Genomic DNA, 16,501 nt, shown 5'->3' on the forward strand with positions numbered 1-16,501 from the left:
TGCCTGAAACAAAGAGCACTCAGAGGTGTGAAATTCCCTATTCTTCCCAATGTATATTGGCTCTGAAACCTAACGAGAAAAATTTAAATATTGTTAAATAGTTAATTCCTGAGTATTTTAGCAAAAACCCTCTAGCTAGTGAGGTTATCCACAGTTTGACAGAATGACAGATGCTGGAGTTAGCAAAACTAGAGCAGGTGGTTTTTGTAAAAGATTCTGTCAGAGACCAGGCCATGGGCAGTCAGGCCTAGTGGTTGGAGCAGGAGTCAGTAACCGGAAATAGGAGCTTGAGGCCAGAGGCCAGAGCCCAGGCTCAGAAGTCAGGAATCGGAGCGGAAGGTCAGAACTGAATCAACTAGAGTTAGGAAAGGCAGGAGCAAGGCTGAGTCAGGACTGGAACAAGGCAGGAGTGCAGCTGGCATATGGCAGGAATAAAAGCTAACACAGCCGTGGGCAAATGCTTTGAGCAGCCAGCACCCTGCTGCTACCCTTAAGAGCAGGACTGCTGATCCCTTCAGCCAAACAGGCAACTCAATTGTGGCCCCGCTGCGTTTGAACCTAGGAGTTCAGGTTCAAAGTTTCAGGTCAACTGAGCCCTTATCTAAAACAACTAGGGAAAGACAAGATGCATCTCCTAATAGCCATAACAGTTTCCTGAGTGCTCAGAGGCAAAATGCCTCTTGCATCTTCCCAGGGGCTAAAAGCCACAGTGGTCCTTACTCAAGTACTAAAGCCTCTAGATCCAAATTGCCATTGGCTTTATCCTTTATGAAAACAGTCATCAGCTCCATTTATTAGAATGTTTTGCTGAGAAAGACCATTTGGTCACAGTGCACAGTATATAAATCTATCATGACTTCATCATGTCACATCACTTACAATCCTGAACTTTGTCTAGCTGTCAACAGGATTATCTGGAATTTAAATAGAAGGTCTAAAAACATAAGGAGTGAGTAAGAATAGTTTTGTTCAATTTCTGCCAGTACATGATCCTGAGACTCCTCCCCCTGCAAAAAAAAAAAAAAACCCAATACAAAATAGCATTTAAAACAAAAAGCAGTAGTAGAACAGAGACTAATTAAAATGAGCAATAAATATAGTCTAATCAGAGGTTTATAGAACTGTGATATTCCTTGAAGTCCCTCTTGCTTTGCTTTAATTACCAGCCCATTTCTAGGATTCTTGTCACTTTGTGATTGTAAGGTGGCTTGAGATGAAAAGCACTGCATGAATGGTACATCCATTCATTCTCTCATATTTATAACCAACTTGTAGAATCAGAGATATATGTCCATTCCGGGGCTGTTACCTGTTATTGTATGCTGTGGAGTAGAAGGGTGTTTCTACTTTGAATGCTGCAGGGTAACTTATTTTCCTGTTGTATCATCTGAAGTTACGATCTCCTTTTTATTCAGGCCTCTGAAATCTATGCCAGGATGAGAGAGACCCAAAAAACAAGCCACAATTTCATTTTGAGTGTACATCCACAGTCTCAGATTAAACTATGATACTGGAGCACAAAGATTCCATGACACAGAAATAGTGTGTGGAGATAATCAGCTCTGTAACCAGGATTATGAACAAAGGGACTGGGGATTTTTTATTTAAATCTACAAAAAGGGTGGAATTCCCTTCTGTAATTCCTATATAGCTACTAATATCACCTCATGTATTTTAGTTTTATTTCAACATTTTCTTTTAGTGGAGGGGAAAGAAAATAGTCTTTGGAAATACCCATTCTCATCTACAACAGTCTCTATTGTGATTTGTTCACGTCTTTTATTTTAATCAGCTCTAACAATTAAGAATCTTTTTCTGTATTGCAGAACAGATAATGGGTATGGAATAAGCAATAGAATAAATAAAGTTTGCTTTCCAAAGTATGTGGCAAATTCTCTTCTTGAACACGTGTGGTTTCCACTGATTCCTATAGGAGCTATACATGGGCATCAGGGTTCAAAATTTGACCCCATAAGTGTAGTGGGACCACTTTTACCCACCACTAAAGCATATTGTATCTGGACTGAAAAGCAGCTCTACTACATATCAGTTTGGAGAAGAAAATGGACCACGCTCCTATATAAAATGGAAAATGCAGATGGAACTTAGTCAGGTAGAATGTAGTCACATATATTGGAATTTGGCAAACATACCTAGTCTAACATCTCTTCTCTTGTTAAAAGTTTCAAGGGAATCTTTATTAACCAGACTGTAGTAGGAAGAGGGCCTGAAACATAAGCCCTTATATCATAGGCCTGGTATGAGGCCTGAGATAAAGTAGTGGTCAAAGCTTTGCTGATATAAAGCAAAGTCAGGTTGTGAGAAGGAGGAAGGCCCTGCTCACAGAATCTAGCAACAACAGGGCTGATATTGCAAAAACACACATTCCTAAGAGGTGCTAGGCACAGAGCACTCAAACAAACATTTCAGAAGGATGGTACATGAATACCTCGATACTAATACATTCCCTAAAGATAATAAGAATAGGCTGACCCATCCTAAAGATAAGTTCAGGATGACAGCATGATGGATAGGGATGTTTTGATCGAACCAACATGTACGAGGTAATAGGTGGTAACAACCCACATCAGGGGCAGTAGCTAACTATGTCAGAAGGACAATATGTAACTTGTTTGTATCATTTGTATAAAATGAAGTCTCAGAGGGAGTGTCTTTGGCTGGCCTAGGGGACATTGGAAAGTCCCGCCACTAATTGAGCTAGTCCATTGCAACAGGCATACATGTGTTAGTGTACCTGTAACCCAGGGGCGGGCAAACTTTTTGGCCTGAGGGCCGCATCGGGTTTTGTAAATTGTATGGAGGGCTGGTTAGGGGAGGGGATCGTGGCCCAGCCCCCCACCTCCTATCTGGACTCCTGCCCCATCCATCTCCCCCATTCCCTGATGGCCCCTCTGGGACTCCTGCCCCATCCACACACCCCTGCTCCCTGTCCCCTGACTGTCCCCGGAACTCCTGCCCCTGACTGACCCCTGCTGCCCCATCCAACCCCCCCCCCCCGTCCTTCCTGACTGCCCCCGGGTCCCCTGCCCCCATTCAACCTCCTGTTCCCCCCCCCCATCATCATCCACACCCCTGCCCCCTGACCACCACCCCAAACTCCCCTGCCCTCTATCCAACCCCCCCTGCTTCCTGCCCCCTTACCGCGCTGCCTGGAGCACCGGTGGCTGGCGCCGCTACGGCCGTGCCGCCCGGCTGGAGCCAGGCCACACTGCCGCCACCATGCAGTACAGAGACTGGGTCAGGCCGGCTCTGCAGCTATGCTGCCCCAGGAGCTCACAGCCCCACCGCCCAGAGCATTGCACCAGTGGTGGAGCGAGCTGAGGCTGCAGGGGAGGGGGGACAGCAGGGGAGGGGCTGGGGGCTAGCCTCCTGGGCTAGGAGCTCGGGGGCCAGGCAGGATGGTCCCCCGGGCCGGATGTGACCCACGGGCTGTAGTTTGCCCACCCCTGCTGTAACCATTGAGCCAGGGCGTTAGGACCGCGCTTTGTTGACAATAAATCTGACCAAGTGCCTTCACTATGAACCGAGTCTGTGGATTTATTGGGCAATTCAGTCAAAATCTGCTGTCTCCACTATCTGTGCAGAGCTGAGGCGGCATACAGAGTGTACACACACACACACACACGCAGTGACGACACAGACCATCTATCTTGACTCCCATATGAACTGGGTTCTTTCCACTGATTCCTGAAAGAGTCCTTCTGCCCCCGAAGCAGTCCAGGGCAACTGAGCTACTTGCTGGTTTTTATGAAACACAACTGATCATCAAGCTATTTTCTGATCACTGGCTTCACAGCATCACCTGGAGGCTGCTTATCAGTCACAGCTGGGGGTGGGAGGCAAGCCCAATTCTCTTAAAGACCCATCCCACCCTGTGTCATAACTACTACTTAATGTATTATGTTGGGTTTTCTTTGGATCACTTACCACTGACTTAGTCCAAGTATACTTAACTTGTGAGATTAGAGGAGATCATAGGCCAGAATACAAGTCTGCAGGCAGGGGCGGCTCTAGCTTTTTTGCTGCCCCAAGCACGGCAGGCAGGCTGCCTTCAGTGGCATGCCTGCGGGAGGTCCGCCGGTCCCGCGGATTCGGCATACCCGCCGCCGAATTGCTGCCGAATCCGCGTTACCAGCGGACCTCCCACAGGCATGCCACCAAAGGCTGCCTGACTGCCGCCCTCGCAGGGACCAGCAGGGCGACCCCCGCGGCTTGCCGCCCCAGGCACGCGCTTGGAGCGCTGCTGCCTGGAGCCGCCGCTGTCTGCAAGTTATCTATTCAAATTTGTGGAATTGGGCTCCTGGTTTGCAAAAGAAAACTTTCTGTTGCCTGTTCCATACCCATTATGTGGTTTGCAAATAGCAAAATGTTACTAATGATAACATGAGTACACTACTTTAAAATGGATCATTTGTTTTTTAATTTGAAATTGATTCATCCCTAAGATTTTAGGTCACAGCAGCAAAATGAAGTTACACTTTACTACCGATTCAGTCTAGTTAACCGTTTTCCTCAAGTCTGTGTGTTCTAGTTAAGCTTTCTTTTGTCACCACTAGGTAGCTGAGAAGGTTTGAAATACAAGTCACAATATGTTTTTATGGATGAAATTTCTTGTCATCTAGTAATTGTGTATTTCATGAAAACACAAACAAAAGATATGTGGAATGTCATTAAATGTTTCTGGAGTGTTTTGCATAGACATAATTTTAAATGTGCACAACAGTCATAAGTCATACTAAGACCACCCTTAGGGGAATATTCTACATTTTGTACACATGCAGAATTACCAGTGATCTCTCTAGGATTTATACAGGCAGAACAAGCATAGACTATGGTCCTTAGATTTGGCAATCTGTATAAGAAAAATAAGGTTTAACTTGGAACTTATCTGTTTCTGACAAGAGAATGATGGATAGAGCCACTTTATTTACCCTGGCAGAAATATCTTTGTTGATGTGCTTTGTTTTTGGAGAAAGAAAGCAACAGTGATCATCTAGTTTTCTAAATGTGAAGTGAAATATTTCATTTTACACTGGAATGTATAATTTTATAGATTATGAGTTTGGTTTAATGACTGACTGCAAAACCGATCTTTTAGTCTTCAGCATTTCAATGATTTATGGTCTTGTCAGAGATTTTTTAATATGCATTATGTGCACAGATGTTTCTGCAATTGTGATGCGTTGTAAAAATTCACAGTGGTCAATAGCCCTCAAATGTTTTTCATGTCATATCTGTGGCAGGGAAGTTGGTTGATTGCATATTAGGGCTGCAGTGCACAACAGGTGGGGGACACTTGTCAAAAACACTTAAAGGTCTTTGTTTTTAAATCACTGCCTGCAAAGCACACCTGTGCTTCTATATTTGTCTAAAAGCAAACAATTCTTTTAAATAAAATCAGAAAAGAGAAAATGCACTTAGCAACATTCCTACTCTCAGGCTTTTTCAAGAATAATACACGTTCACACACCTCTCATAACTAAGGCTAAGATTTTGTCATGGATATTTTTAGTAAAAGTCATGGACAGCTCACGGGCAATAAAGAAAAAGTCATGGAAGCCCATGACCTGTTTCTGACTTTTACTAAAAATATCCATGATAAAAATGCTGGGTGGCTGGGAGCTCCAGCCCCACCCCACCTGTGGCTGGGAGCTGCAGGGTCTCCCTGCCCTCTGTGGTGCGGGGAGCTGTGGAATTCTCCCTGTGACCGGTGGTGGCAGATGGGGAGCCATGCAGATCCCTCTGCCGCCGCTGGTGGCCAGGGAGCCGTGGGGGTTCCCCCGCTGCCGCTGGCGGCCGGGGAGGTGCAGGGGTCCCCCCTATCCATGGTGGCTGGGAGTTTGGGGCACTGCTGCCTTAGGCGGTGGGGGTACCTCACAGCTTCCTGTCACTGCATGAGGCTGTGGGACCATGCAGGTCCCAGCTGCCAGGGTTAAAGTCGCAGAGGTCTTTGGAAGTCACAGATTCTGTGACTAAATTGTAGCCTTATTCATAACTAACTGTGGGCTACACTGTCCCATCCCTATGGAAATAACCCATGCTGGAAACTGGAATCCTCTCAACAGTCCCCCTTGAAGGGTTTCCAAGTCTTTGCTCCTCTACGAAAAGTTTTGCCTCTACAGAGTGAGCAGGCTGGCTTTGTTCTCCGAAATTGGGGGATCCCTCAAGATTCTTGAAGGTCCCACAGCATGGTTCTAACAAAATGGTGGTAGTGGTGGTAGGGCCTCCCTCTCAGCTGGTTTTAAAGAAACCCTGGGTTCCTATAGCCTGGGTGGGGGAGGCACACATATTAATTCTGCTTATTATAAAAATAGTATTAACAGAGGCAGGGAACCAAATGCCTTTCATGTCTCTTCATACAGAGACCTCCAGCCTTATAAATGCACTCTCCCAGGGCCTGGATGAAGTCAGAGAGCAAAAAGCATTCAAAGCTTCTATACTCTGAGACAGCACCCACTGGATCTGAGAAGCCTCTCCCCATGGATGGAAGGGATGATGCAGCCTTTTTTTCCTCTATTTTTAATCAGATGTAACCCTTCCATTCTATTTTGCACCCTCCTCAAAAGGGCAGCCTCCTCTTTTAATTCTATCGTTTGTTTATATGTATTTTTTCCTGCTGTGATCATACTATGCCCATGAAGGGAGGCAGAGAAATGTTATATTGCACTGTTAATGTAACAGCAGTGGAGTAGCACTGCTGGCAGTTTTGTGTCCATAATGCAGTCATCTCAGTATCGACTGGGAATTAGTATCTTTTTGCTTGTTTCCTTTATATGATTTTTTCAGTCAGTCAGTCTTCAGTTTTGTTTTGACAGACTTATTTTCAATCTAACTGAGCTCACTGAATTGCAAAGGGAATTAAGCATTACAGTACTCCCACATAGCAAGGCTCTTCCAAACAGACCTCCTCTCCCAACATGAACCATATTCATTGAACAACAGTGATACATTAAAGCAACAATATACTATAGAAAACCTATTATGCCAAATACAGCCTACATTGGATCATGGGTGAGGTCTCAATTAAGTCAGCTTCAGTTTAGAAAAATAACCAGAGACAACATAGTGCTATGGAATGGCTGGTAAAGACAGTCACATTCTACATCTAAAAAGCTATATATTACTGTAATTCTGTTTGATAACATAGATGACAGGAGTCAAGGAACAAAATAAATTTTCACCCTAATTCCTTCCTAATAAATAGTCTTGATGTATCTAACACAGTAATGTTAAAAGGACAGAAGTAGAAGATAACAATGGCCTAGATCATGATCTAACTAGGTGAAGTTGCGAGAGAGGAAAATGTTGTGAAGTTTCTCTTTGTAGAGTTTCCTTCAGATGCTTCCATGAGAGATAGGGTGTACAGTTTCTTCCCTAGCAAAGAAGCAACAGCAGGTCTGAGCCTCAAGCTCAGATCAGGGATCTGCTGAACATAAAGGACCATCTATGTGTATTTCCTGTGCCTCTGCACTGGCTCCAGAGCCCCCTACACCTCCTTCTAGCTTCTTGGCAGTGCAACGCCAAAGCATCATAGCCAAGTACACATACACAGGTTGTCTGCTTGTCTCTAAGGAATGGGCAACTTGCTCCATGGATGGCAGCCATACCTGGCCATGACAGCTTTGTAATTAGTCATCTGCATTAACAATGCTCCACAATAAGAGTCAGCATTACTGCTTCATCAACAATTTCTAGGACTCACCATCAGGAACCTGGGTAAGGGGAAGCAATTTTGTAAAGGAACTATCTGGTTCTCTATTTTGCATTTCTAATGTTATGCCTCAGCTTACAGATTATTTTTTATGAAAAGAAAAGCAATAAACTTAGCTGGAAAAAAATAGTCAAGTCTTAAAAACATATGATGAGTAGTCAAAAGTATGGAAACAGATTTCAGTGTAACAAGAATATGAGCAAATCCCCATATGGTAATATGAGCAATCATGACCAAAACAAGATTTAGGCTTAATATAGCACAGAGTATCAAACAGCTCTGCTTTAAAAAATAACTTCACTGTATATTTGATTTGCATAGAAGGAGTGATGGATACATCTTCTGAAAATGCAGCTAGTGGACTACTGAAACAGACAACATTCTCTACCAAGTTAATTCCACAGGTTATAGATGATAACAGAGAGTTTGCATCCTCTTGTGTTCTAAACAAAACTGTGCATTACAGAACATGGACAGTAATGTATTTTATGAATTTTACTTTTAATTCAAATACACAGAAGCATATCACTGAGCCATGGCTCAGCAGAAATAAGGCAGATTCTGAAGAAAAAAGATAAACAGTTATATATTTGGATTATTACTTTTTGTAGGTATCTGGGCTGTGAGTGAATTATACTAGCACCACTCAGGACATTTCAAAACTCTCTGCAGTACCTACCCAAGCATGCCAGGGGATAAAAGGCAGTGTGGTCTAATGGAATGATCACAGGATTTGGGAGCTAGGCAGGCTGGAGTTCTGTTGCTGTGCCACCTTGGACAAGTTATTCAATGTCTGTCTCCATTTTTCTCATGTGAAAGGGAATAACGACTACACAATGACTACAAAGGGGCTGCAAATGAGTCAGCCTTTGTAAAGTTCTATATAAATGCTAAGTATTCTTCTTCATTATACATATGAAAATATACATATGCCATAACATTATGCTTATTGGTAACACTGAAAGTAAGATAGTACGGGAAAGATTTTTAAACAAAAGACTGTTCCTATATTTGGAATTTACCACTCTATCAAATTATTATTTGTTTCACTGATAAAATATTTAATATATTGAAGAAACTAAATTAATTGTAATATAATATAAAGGGAAACAGAACAACAGTACCTGTCTGATAGCCTGTCTCCCATAGAAGAATTTGACATAACTTTGCTGTACTTTTTCCAGAACTATTTTCTCACAGGAGAAGGAAGGGAAGCAAAAATCTTATTACAAAGAATATTTTCTCACCAGAGCCTGCTCTTACTATTATTTTGGAAGCACTCACTGCTCCTTCCAAAGAGTCAGATTGGATCCATTTCTAGACAGGGATCAATTCTGGTATTTGTTCTTTATAAATTGCATTTTTGTCCAGTACAGTCTTGCCCCATTTGGCTAAGAGCATTAGAGGAGGTGGTAAAATCCTCTGAAATATCAGTGTACTACCTACTACTAGAGACCAATAGATTCACCAGTGTGCGCTGATTTGTTGTGGCAATCTATATTATCTTATAAGAAGCCTGTTCTATTGGTCCCCCTTTATATCAGCTTCTAGCTAACTCATTTAACTATAGAGCCAAAAATGTTAATTTGTTCAAAAATCATCTTACCAGATGTTCCTGCACTAGTCAAGTACATTAAAAATGGCTAACCCAATATTTGGTCTATATATTGCATGACTATTTTGTATCATGATGTGATACAAGACAATGAGAATTGCTAAAATATACATTATGGGCCCTAGCCTGCTCACGTGTGCAAGACAAGGAGACCAAACCCTTACCTTGCACCAGGCCAGCCACAGTCACAATCCCTGTACACTCACGGGTTCAAAGCAGATGTGCTAGGCGGCCCTGTGGAAGAGGGCACACCAGACAGCAGAACTGGCTGGCCCAACCAACCAAGGCAGTGGATATTGCACTCCTTATGTAGCAGAAGAGGATCCTTATGTAGCACAGGGCCTCCCAGTGTTCCTGCTGAAGTAGTATGGGTCTGCACTGTCCCCACTGCAGGGCTCTAGCTAAAAGCCACAGCATAGCAGTTCTTTGCAAAGGCATTTAGACATTTGGTCATTTGAGAGGTGTCTCTGGTACTACAAAGGGCCATTTACTCTAACACTGTCAAGTCAACAATGCTAAATACCCCAGCAAAAACACACAGCTACTGTGGGACTGTAGGTCTCACCCTCTCACTCCCAAATATGAACCTTGGGAAAACATGCTCAAAATTGAATTGTGCAGAAGATGCTATACCTAAAATGATAGGAAGAGGAGGAGTAATAAATTGTAGAGGATATTTTTTTGAATAGTCAAATTCCTAATCTCTCCTTTCCTGTTCTGCTGAAGCACAAAGTTGAAATTGGGAAATTGACATGCAGTACATTTGGAATTTGTAAATAAGTGACTCTGGGAATGTATATATATATGTTGTAAGTGACAGACTCTCTGTCCAATCATGCAATTTTTAAAAAAAAATGTAGCATTAATGTAATTTAAAATGCCACGATTATAATTATGAAGAGAGTCCTAAGGGAGATTTAAAAATATATATTTATCTTTTATTTATACCTGCCACAAGTTGTTTTATATTAAATGAGGCTTAGACTAATTAGGCTGTTTGCCAGTAGCAAACTGAAAAGAACATCTGGACATGTGCAGCAAATTCACCTCTAGCAAATCAAGCTGCTGTTCGTGAGATTTAGGGCATGTGTACACTACAACCCTAAGTCGACCTATTCCCCCTGGGAGCAGAGGGGCACCACCCGGGCTTCTCACCTCCCTGCTCCCAGCCAGTAGCAGGGGGGTGGCCTCCCAGGCTTCTTGGCTCCCTGGGCGGCAGCTCGGCTGGGAGTGGGGAGCCAGGGGCAGCCAGGCTACAGCTGCCCAGCTTTCTTGTCAATTTCCCAGCTCCAGCATGGAGCCATGAAATTGACAAGCCAGCCAACAGCCTGGCTTAACTACACCAACATAAACACTACGCATCTCGTGGAGGTGGAGTCATTATGTCGGTGTAGTTGGGCACTTATATTGGCAGGACAAGGCTGCAGAGTGAACACTGACATAATTAGGTCGACGTAAGCTGCGTTAACATTGGCCCAACTGTGTAGTGTTCACCAGGCCTTAGTTTGCACTCTTGACCTCTAAAAAGACAAACATTTCTACACTTGTAACTCTTCAAGCACACCTGTCGCTCCACCTCCAAAGCATCACATTTTAATTTAGCCTGATTTCCACCATGGATAAAAGACTCTTCCCCATTGGTGACCCACATTATTAGCAGCTGCTGATGTTCATAAATCACTACAGATAATTAATGGCAAAGAGTGAGATCGGAAAAGAGTTTCACTCTCTGGAGTTCAATGTACCCTTTGGAAATAACATAATACATAAACTGAGTAGCCTTGGTATAACTCCATTGAGGTCAATGGTGTTAAAAATGCATTGATGTTACACTAGGATTTTCGGCCATTATGACTTGCCACTAGGACTCAGAAGCCAGTTTCACCTTAGCTGAAACACCCTAATGTTAGCCTGCCTCACTCTGATTTTACTTATAGTCTGATCCTTTTCTACATTTTGAGGGTCAAAAATGGAAACAAAAGTCATCATTTATGAAACTGGGATTTTACCTCAGTGTAATTTCCGCATGATTTACAGTTTGCAGTTCAAAAGACAAATAAGTGACACGCCACCATGTGAAAGCTTGAAATACACTGTAATAAACATCACATCGTGAGTATTGCTAAGACAGAAGAATAAAACGCAAACAGGATTTAAATGTGGCTAAAATAATAGCTCCTTGGATTCAAGCTCATTCATTAGTGCCAGAGATAGTTGCACAGGGCGCTTCTCTGGTCATCAATATTTTTTTTTATGGAACACTTTGTACCAATAGTAATCAAAAAAGAATAAACCAGACAGACAGAGAATATCCTATTCTATAAAATTAGCATGACTAAGGTTAAAGTGTTTTAGCAACCTATAATATTCACTAAAATCTGACAAGTTATTCTGTATGGTTTGGTATAAAATACACATACAATGGTCAAATTTAAAGGATTTCCAATTTTGCCTCTGATAGATAAAGTATTTTCAGTATAGGGGTCCCTATACTTAGTATAGGACAATTTTTTCAAAAATGTGGGGCATGCCCCTGGGACTAACCTGAGGGGCACAGACAGGACCGGTCAATAGTTTTCCAGAGTCTGTTCTGCCTCTAAGAGATAGTAAGTCTAACTGATATGGTTGTGAAAATACCTTGAAAATGTGACCTAACTGATGCAACAATGTCTGCCTGAGTTTGCACAGAGCCTGAAACAATAGTTTTCAGATGTGAACAGCACTATTCATTTCAATGGAGTTAACTTAGTGTCAGTGATGTTTAAATGGTAACATTGTTAACTATTTCAGTGTATTTAACACCACATCACAGAACTAATGGGGGACAATGGGGTTGCAGCATTTGAAAGTTTGAAAATATGGGTATAAAGAAAACTACAGAGTCTGAAGTAACATAGATGTGAAAAAATTATCTAAGGCAAGTGACACAAATTAAGCATGACCACTGTTCTCTACTATATGTTCTGTTTTATAGGAAATGTGAGTCCTCCTTAAAAATGCCTCAGGTACACGCAGCACAGTTTTAGGGTCACTATAGAAGTGGGAAGTTTCCTATTCCTCCAAATCACTTGACAGAAGCTGTTGGTCAATGTTCATTATCCGAATTCCTCCTATTTCCAAAAATGCTTTGTAACAAATAAAGATGAATGGGAGACAGGATTGTCACGTGGTTAAGACCTGGGACTCAAGTGATCTGGGATCACCTTCTAGGTCTGTCACAGAATTACAGTGTGGCCTTGAGCAAGACTCTAAATCTCTCTGTGCCTCAGTTTCCTAGCTGAGAACTGGGCATAGTTTTTTTCTAATTCAGCGGAATGAGGTGAAGATACATTTATAAATGTTTGTGTGATGCTCTGGTACTATGGCGATGGGGGCAGTGTAAGTACGCGGATAACCCCTAATCTTGTAGCATTTTAAAATCACATGCAGCCTTCATTCCATGCATGTTTCTCATTGGCAGCAACTACTTATGCTGTTAGCAGAAAAATGATACTTCAGGATGAATGCCACAGCAACAATTACAACTAAGAGCTTGTGGGGTTTGGATCTGGTTTTGTCGTCTTTATAAGCAGCTGACTTTGAAGACGGCCTCCTTCCAGTTTACACTATACAAATATTTAGCCAGGCACATTAATAGGTTACCCAACATACAAACATGGCATACCATGAGCTGAAAAATTGGAACCCTAACAATCAATAAATCACAGCAGTGTGAATCACTTTCTTATGTTCATTATCTTCCCAGTCCCTGAAAGAATATCTTAAACATTATGATGTAATTATATTCAATAGTGATTTTATAAGGCATGTATGATTTCTTGCACCAGGTGACTTTTCCCCTCTTTTAGTAGCATGCCTTTCTCCAGCACAAACTAGTCGATGTAGGTAAGTATTCAATAGTAGGCAATTCCGATAATAAACAGCAATTGTCCCCCAATGCTTGGCAAAGCTGCTTCACTAATGACAGGGTTTTACTTAAGACCTATATTTTCCCCTCCCAGTAAATTTTATATGTATTTCCTCCTCATTGTTTATTGCTTGAAATGAATGCAGTTTGCCTCAGACTAAAGATTTTGACCCACTGTATCCTTATAATATTTCTACATTTTCCCTAGGATTAGTCTGCCCAAATAGGGCGTTAACATCTTTTGTTAATGCTGTCATCATTATATCTTCATTCTTTTTATTCTCATGATTATTTATTCCGAAGCCTGCCAACAGATTGATAGCTATGAAATGACAAATTGGAGGTAATCTCTTCAAGACAATGTTCAAGGTCATCTCATATTTACAAAAAATCAGAGTATTTTGTGTGGAAATTCTAGCAGGCAAGAACACCCCTTCCTTGGTCCAAATTTCCTTGTAGTGATTTTCTCATCACCCCTCCCCCCACCTCTCACAAAGCCATCCTCCCAGAATGCAAAGTGCACTGTACCAAAATCAATAGACACACGTCAGTTGTTATAAAGAAAGGGACTGACCGTATTAGTTGCTGTGTAGGGGTTTTGTTGTCTGACTTTCATTGGGAAAAAGTGGTGTATGTGTGTGTTCATTTGATACACATTACCAGTCATAAACCTGACAAGAAGTTCATACTCTCACGATGGTGAGGAAAGGAGAATTATTATTATTATTTATTGTTTGGATTAGCATCGCATTCTAGGAGCTCTAGTCACAGGCCAGGACCCTATTGTGCTACGTGCTGTAAAAGCACAAACCAAAATGACGGGCCCTGCCCCAGAGAGTTTACAAGATTAATACAATATAATACAAGAGACAACAGATGGGTATAGACTGACGGACATGGGAGTACAAGGAAACAATGAGACAGTATTGGTCAGCCTGATAGACTGTGAGCTTAGCACACCAGCAGCCTAACTGTTGTCAAGTTTTTTGCATGGCAAAGAAGAGTTTCAAGGAGGGATTTGAAAGAGGATAAGTCAGTTTTGCAGATTTTTACAGGGCAGCATGGGAGAAAGCACAAAAGTGCTTGTTTGAAAATTTAGTAAGTAGGTGACGGAGGATGGCATCACAGGCTGATCAGAGGCGGAAGCTGACAACTCAGTAGCAAATGAGGGATGTAGGGCAGGGTTGGGCCTTGAGAGTGAAGACAAGTAGCTTCTGTTAGATACAGTAGAGAAGTGGGAGCCAGTGGAGGGATTCAAGAGAGGGGTGACACGGTCAAAGAGAACGGCTAGGGAAATAATCTTTGCAGCAGCATTCTGTATGGACACGAGTGGGGCAAAATTGCACTTGTCAAGGCCACAGAAAAAGATGTTGCTGTAATCGAGACATAAGAGGATATATCGCTCTTCAAGGTGTTACTTGGATCAGAAAGAGAGGTTGAGTTATTGCCAATGGAGAAATGAAAAAATTAGTTTGGACACTTCTGACGTTTTCATTACATCAGACACAAACACCAAAGGCAGCCAGTGTAAGCTCTTCACGAACAGCACTGAGGAGCTCTAAATATTAGAATCAACAGAAACTATAGTGCACTCTGCATTTCTGCCTGAGAGAGGAAAAATGCCTAGCCATTCATTACTATCAACAGTTTGCAATAACAATCTCAAGAGCTCCTTAGAAAGAAAAAGTTAGCCATTTTCTCCTCCCCATAGCTAGCATGCAGTGGGGAGTCATCCTGCTTATTAATAATAACCAATATAAACCCTACAAAGGCCTTTTGTTTTAAAGAGTCTGCTCCCCATCTTGATAATGGAGACCCATTGTGCAATAACAGTACTTTGTTCTGATATAGAGCCTTTCAAGTGGAGATCTTGAAGTGTTTCACAAAGCTGAAAAAATATTAACCACTCCATTTTATTGCAGGGGAAAAGTGTTCACAGAGGTTAAGTGACTTGCTGAAGGTCGCAGAACAAGCTAAGAACAGAACTCAGGTATCCTGAGCCCCAGTCCTGGTCCTTGATGCATGTCTGCATGTGTGGCTGAAATACAGAGGCCCATTGGGGCCAACTGGCAAAGGGCTCACTGTTCAACCCCCCTCAGACCAGACAAACTCACTACACCTAACATAGCACATTCAAGTTATTTATCCATAAAGAGTAGCATTTAATGAAAGCTTGTAATCTATCAATACTAAATCATTGTGAGATGTGTGTATGGGTAATATTTAAGCAACAACGTAGCTACAGTATACCCTCAGTTATCCAAATAGCCTAGGGAACATAAATTTTATTTGGATAATCAGAAGTACAGGAGCCATTCAGCTGTTCAGCAGTGGGGTGGTCTCCCCCACAGCCTGGGGCTTGTCCTCCTCTTCCCCCTCCTTGGAGTCCTGGCTGGGTCTCTCTGCGCTGCCCCACTCACTCCCATGACAGTGAGATGGCAGAGGGTGACTCCTGATCCTTGTAGGTGCAAGATGCCAGGGGAGATTGCAGTTCTGGCCAGGCAGAGCAGAGTCTCTACTCTGCCCGACCAGGATTGCAGTCCCCCCCGTCCCCACTGCCTCACCTTCAGCCTGCAGGGATTGGGTATCATCAGCCCTGCGGTAACGCAGGAAAGCCTCTGCAGCTCTGCTGTCACTGCCCTACTCACTCACTTCCACGACAGTGGGGCTGCAGAGGGCTCCCTGCGCTGCCACATGAACCATTCAGCAGTGAAGCGGGGGGCTTGTCGTCCTCCTCCTATTCCTCCTTGAAATCCTGAACCTCCACTGTTACCCAAATCCCTCCCTTGTACCCCTGCATGAGATACAGCATGTATCTCAAGTTGGGGGACAAGGAAGGGATTTGGATAATGGTGGAGGTTTGGATAAGAGGGTTTCAGATGCATGGGAGTATATTGTATATTGAAAATTATGTCCTTGAATCTTGGAGTGAAAGTGACTTGCCAGGAATCATGTGTCCTGGTGATGGCCCATTGAAGCAGGGAAGTGTTGTCACCCAACCTTGGCTAGCCAATTATAATGTATTGCTTAGGGTTACCATATTTAACAAATAAAAAAAGAGGACCCTCCATGGGGCACTGGCCCCGCCCATTTCCCACCCCAGCCCCGCCCCAACCCCGCCCCTTCCCCGCCCCAACCCCGCCCCAACTCCGCCCCCTCCTCCCTCCCACTCCCAGCCACGTGAAAAGGGCTGCCCGAGCGCTACCGGCTTCACGGTTTGCTGGGCAGCCCCCAGACCCTGCACCCC

This window comes from Terrapene carolina, unplaced genomic scaffold, assembly GCF_002925995.2.
Source record: "Terrapene carolina triunguis isolate 2854851 unplaced genomic scaffold, T_m_triunguis-2.0 Scaffold131, whole genome shotgun sequence".
Lineage (NCBI taxonomy): Eukaryota > Metazoa > Chordata > Testudines > Emydidae > Terrapene > Terrapene triunguis.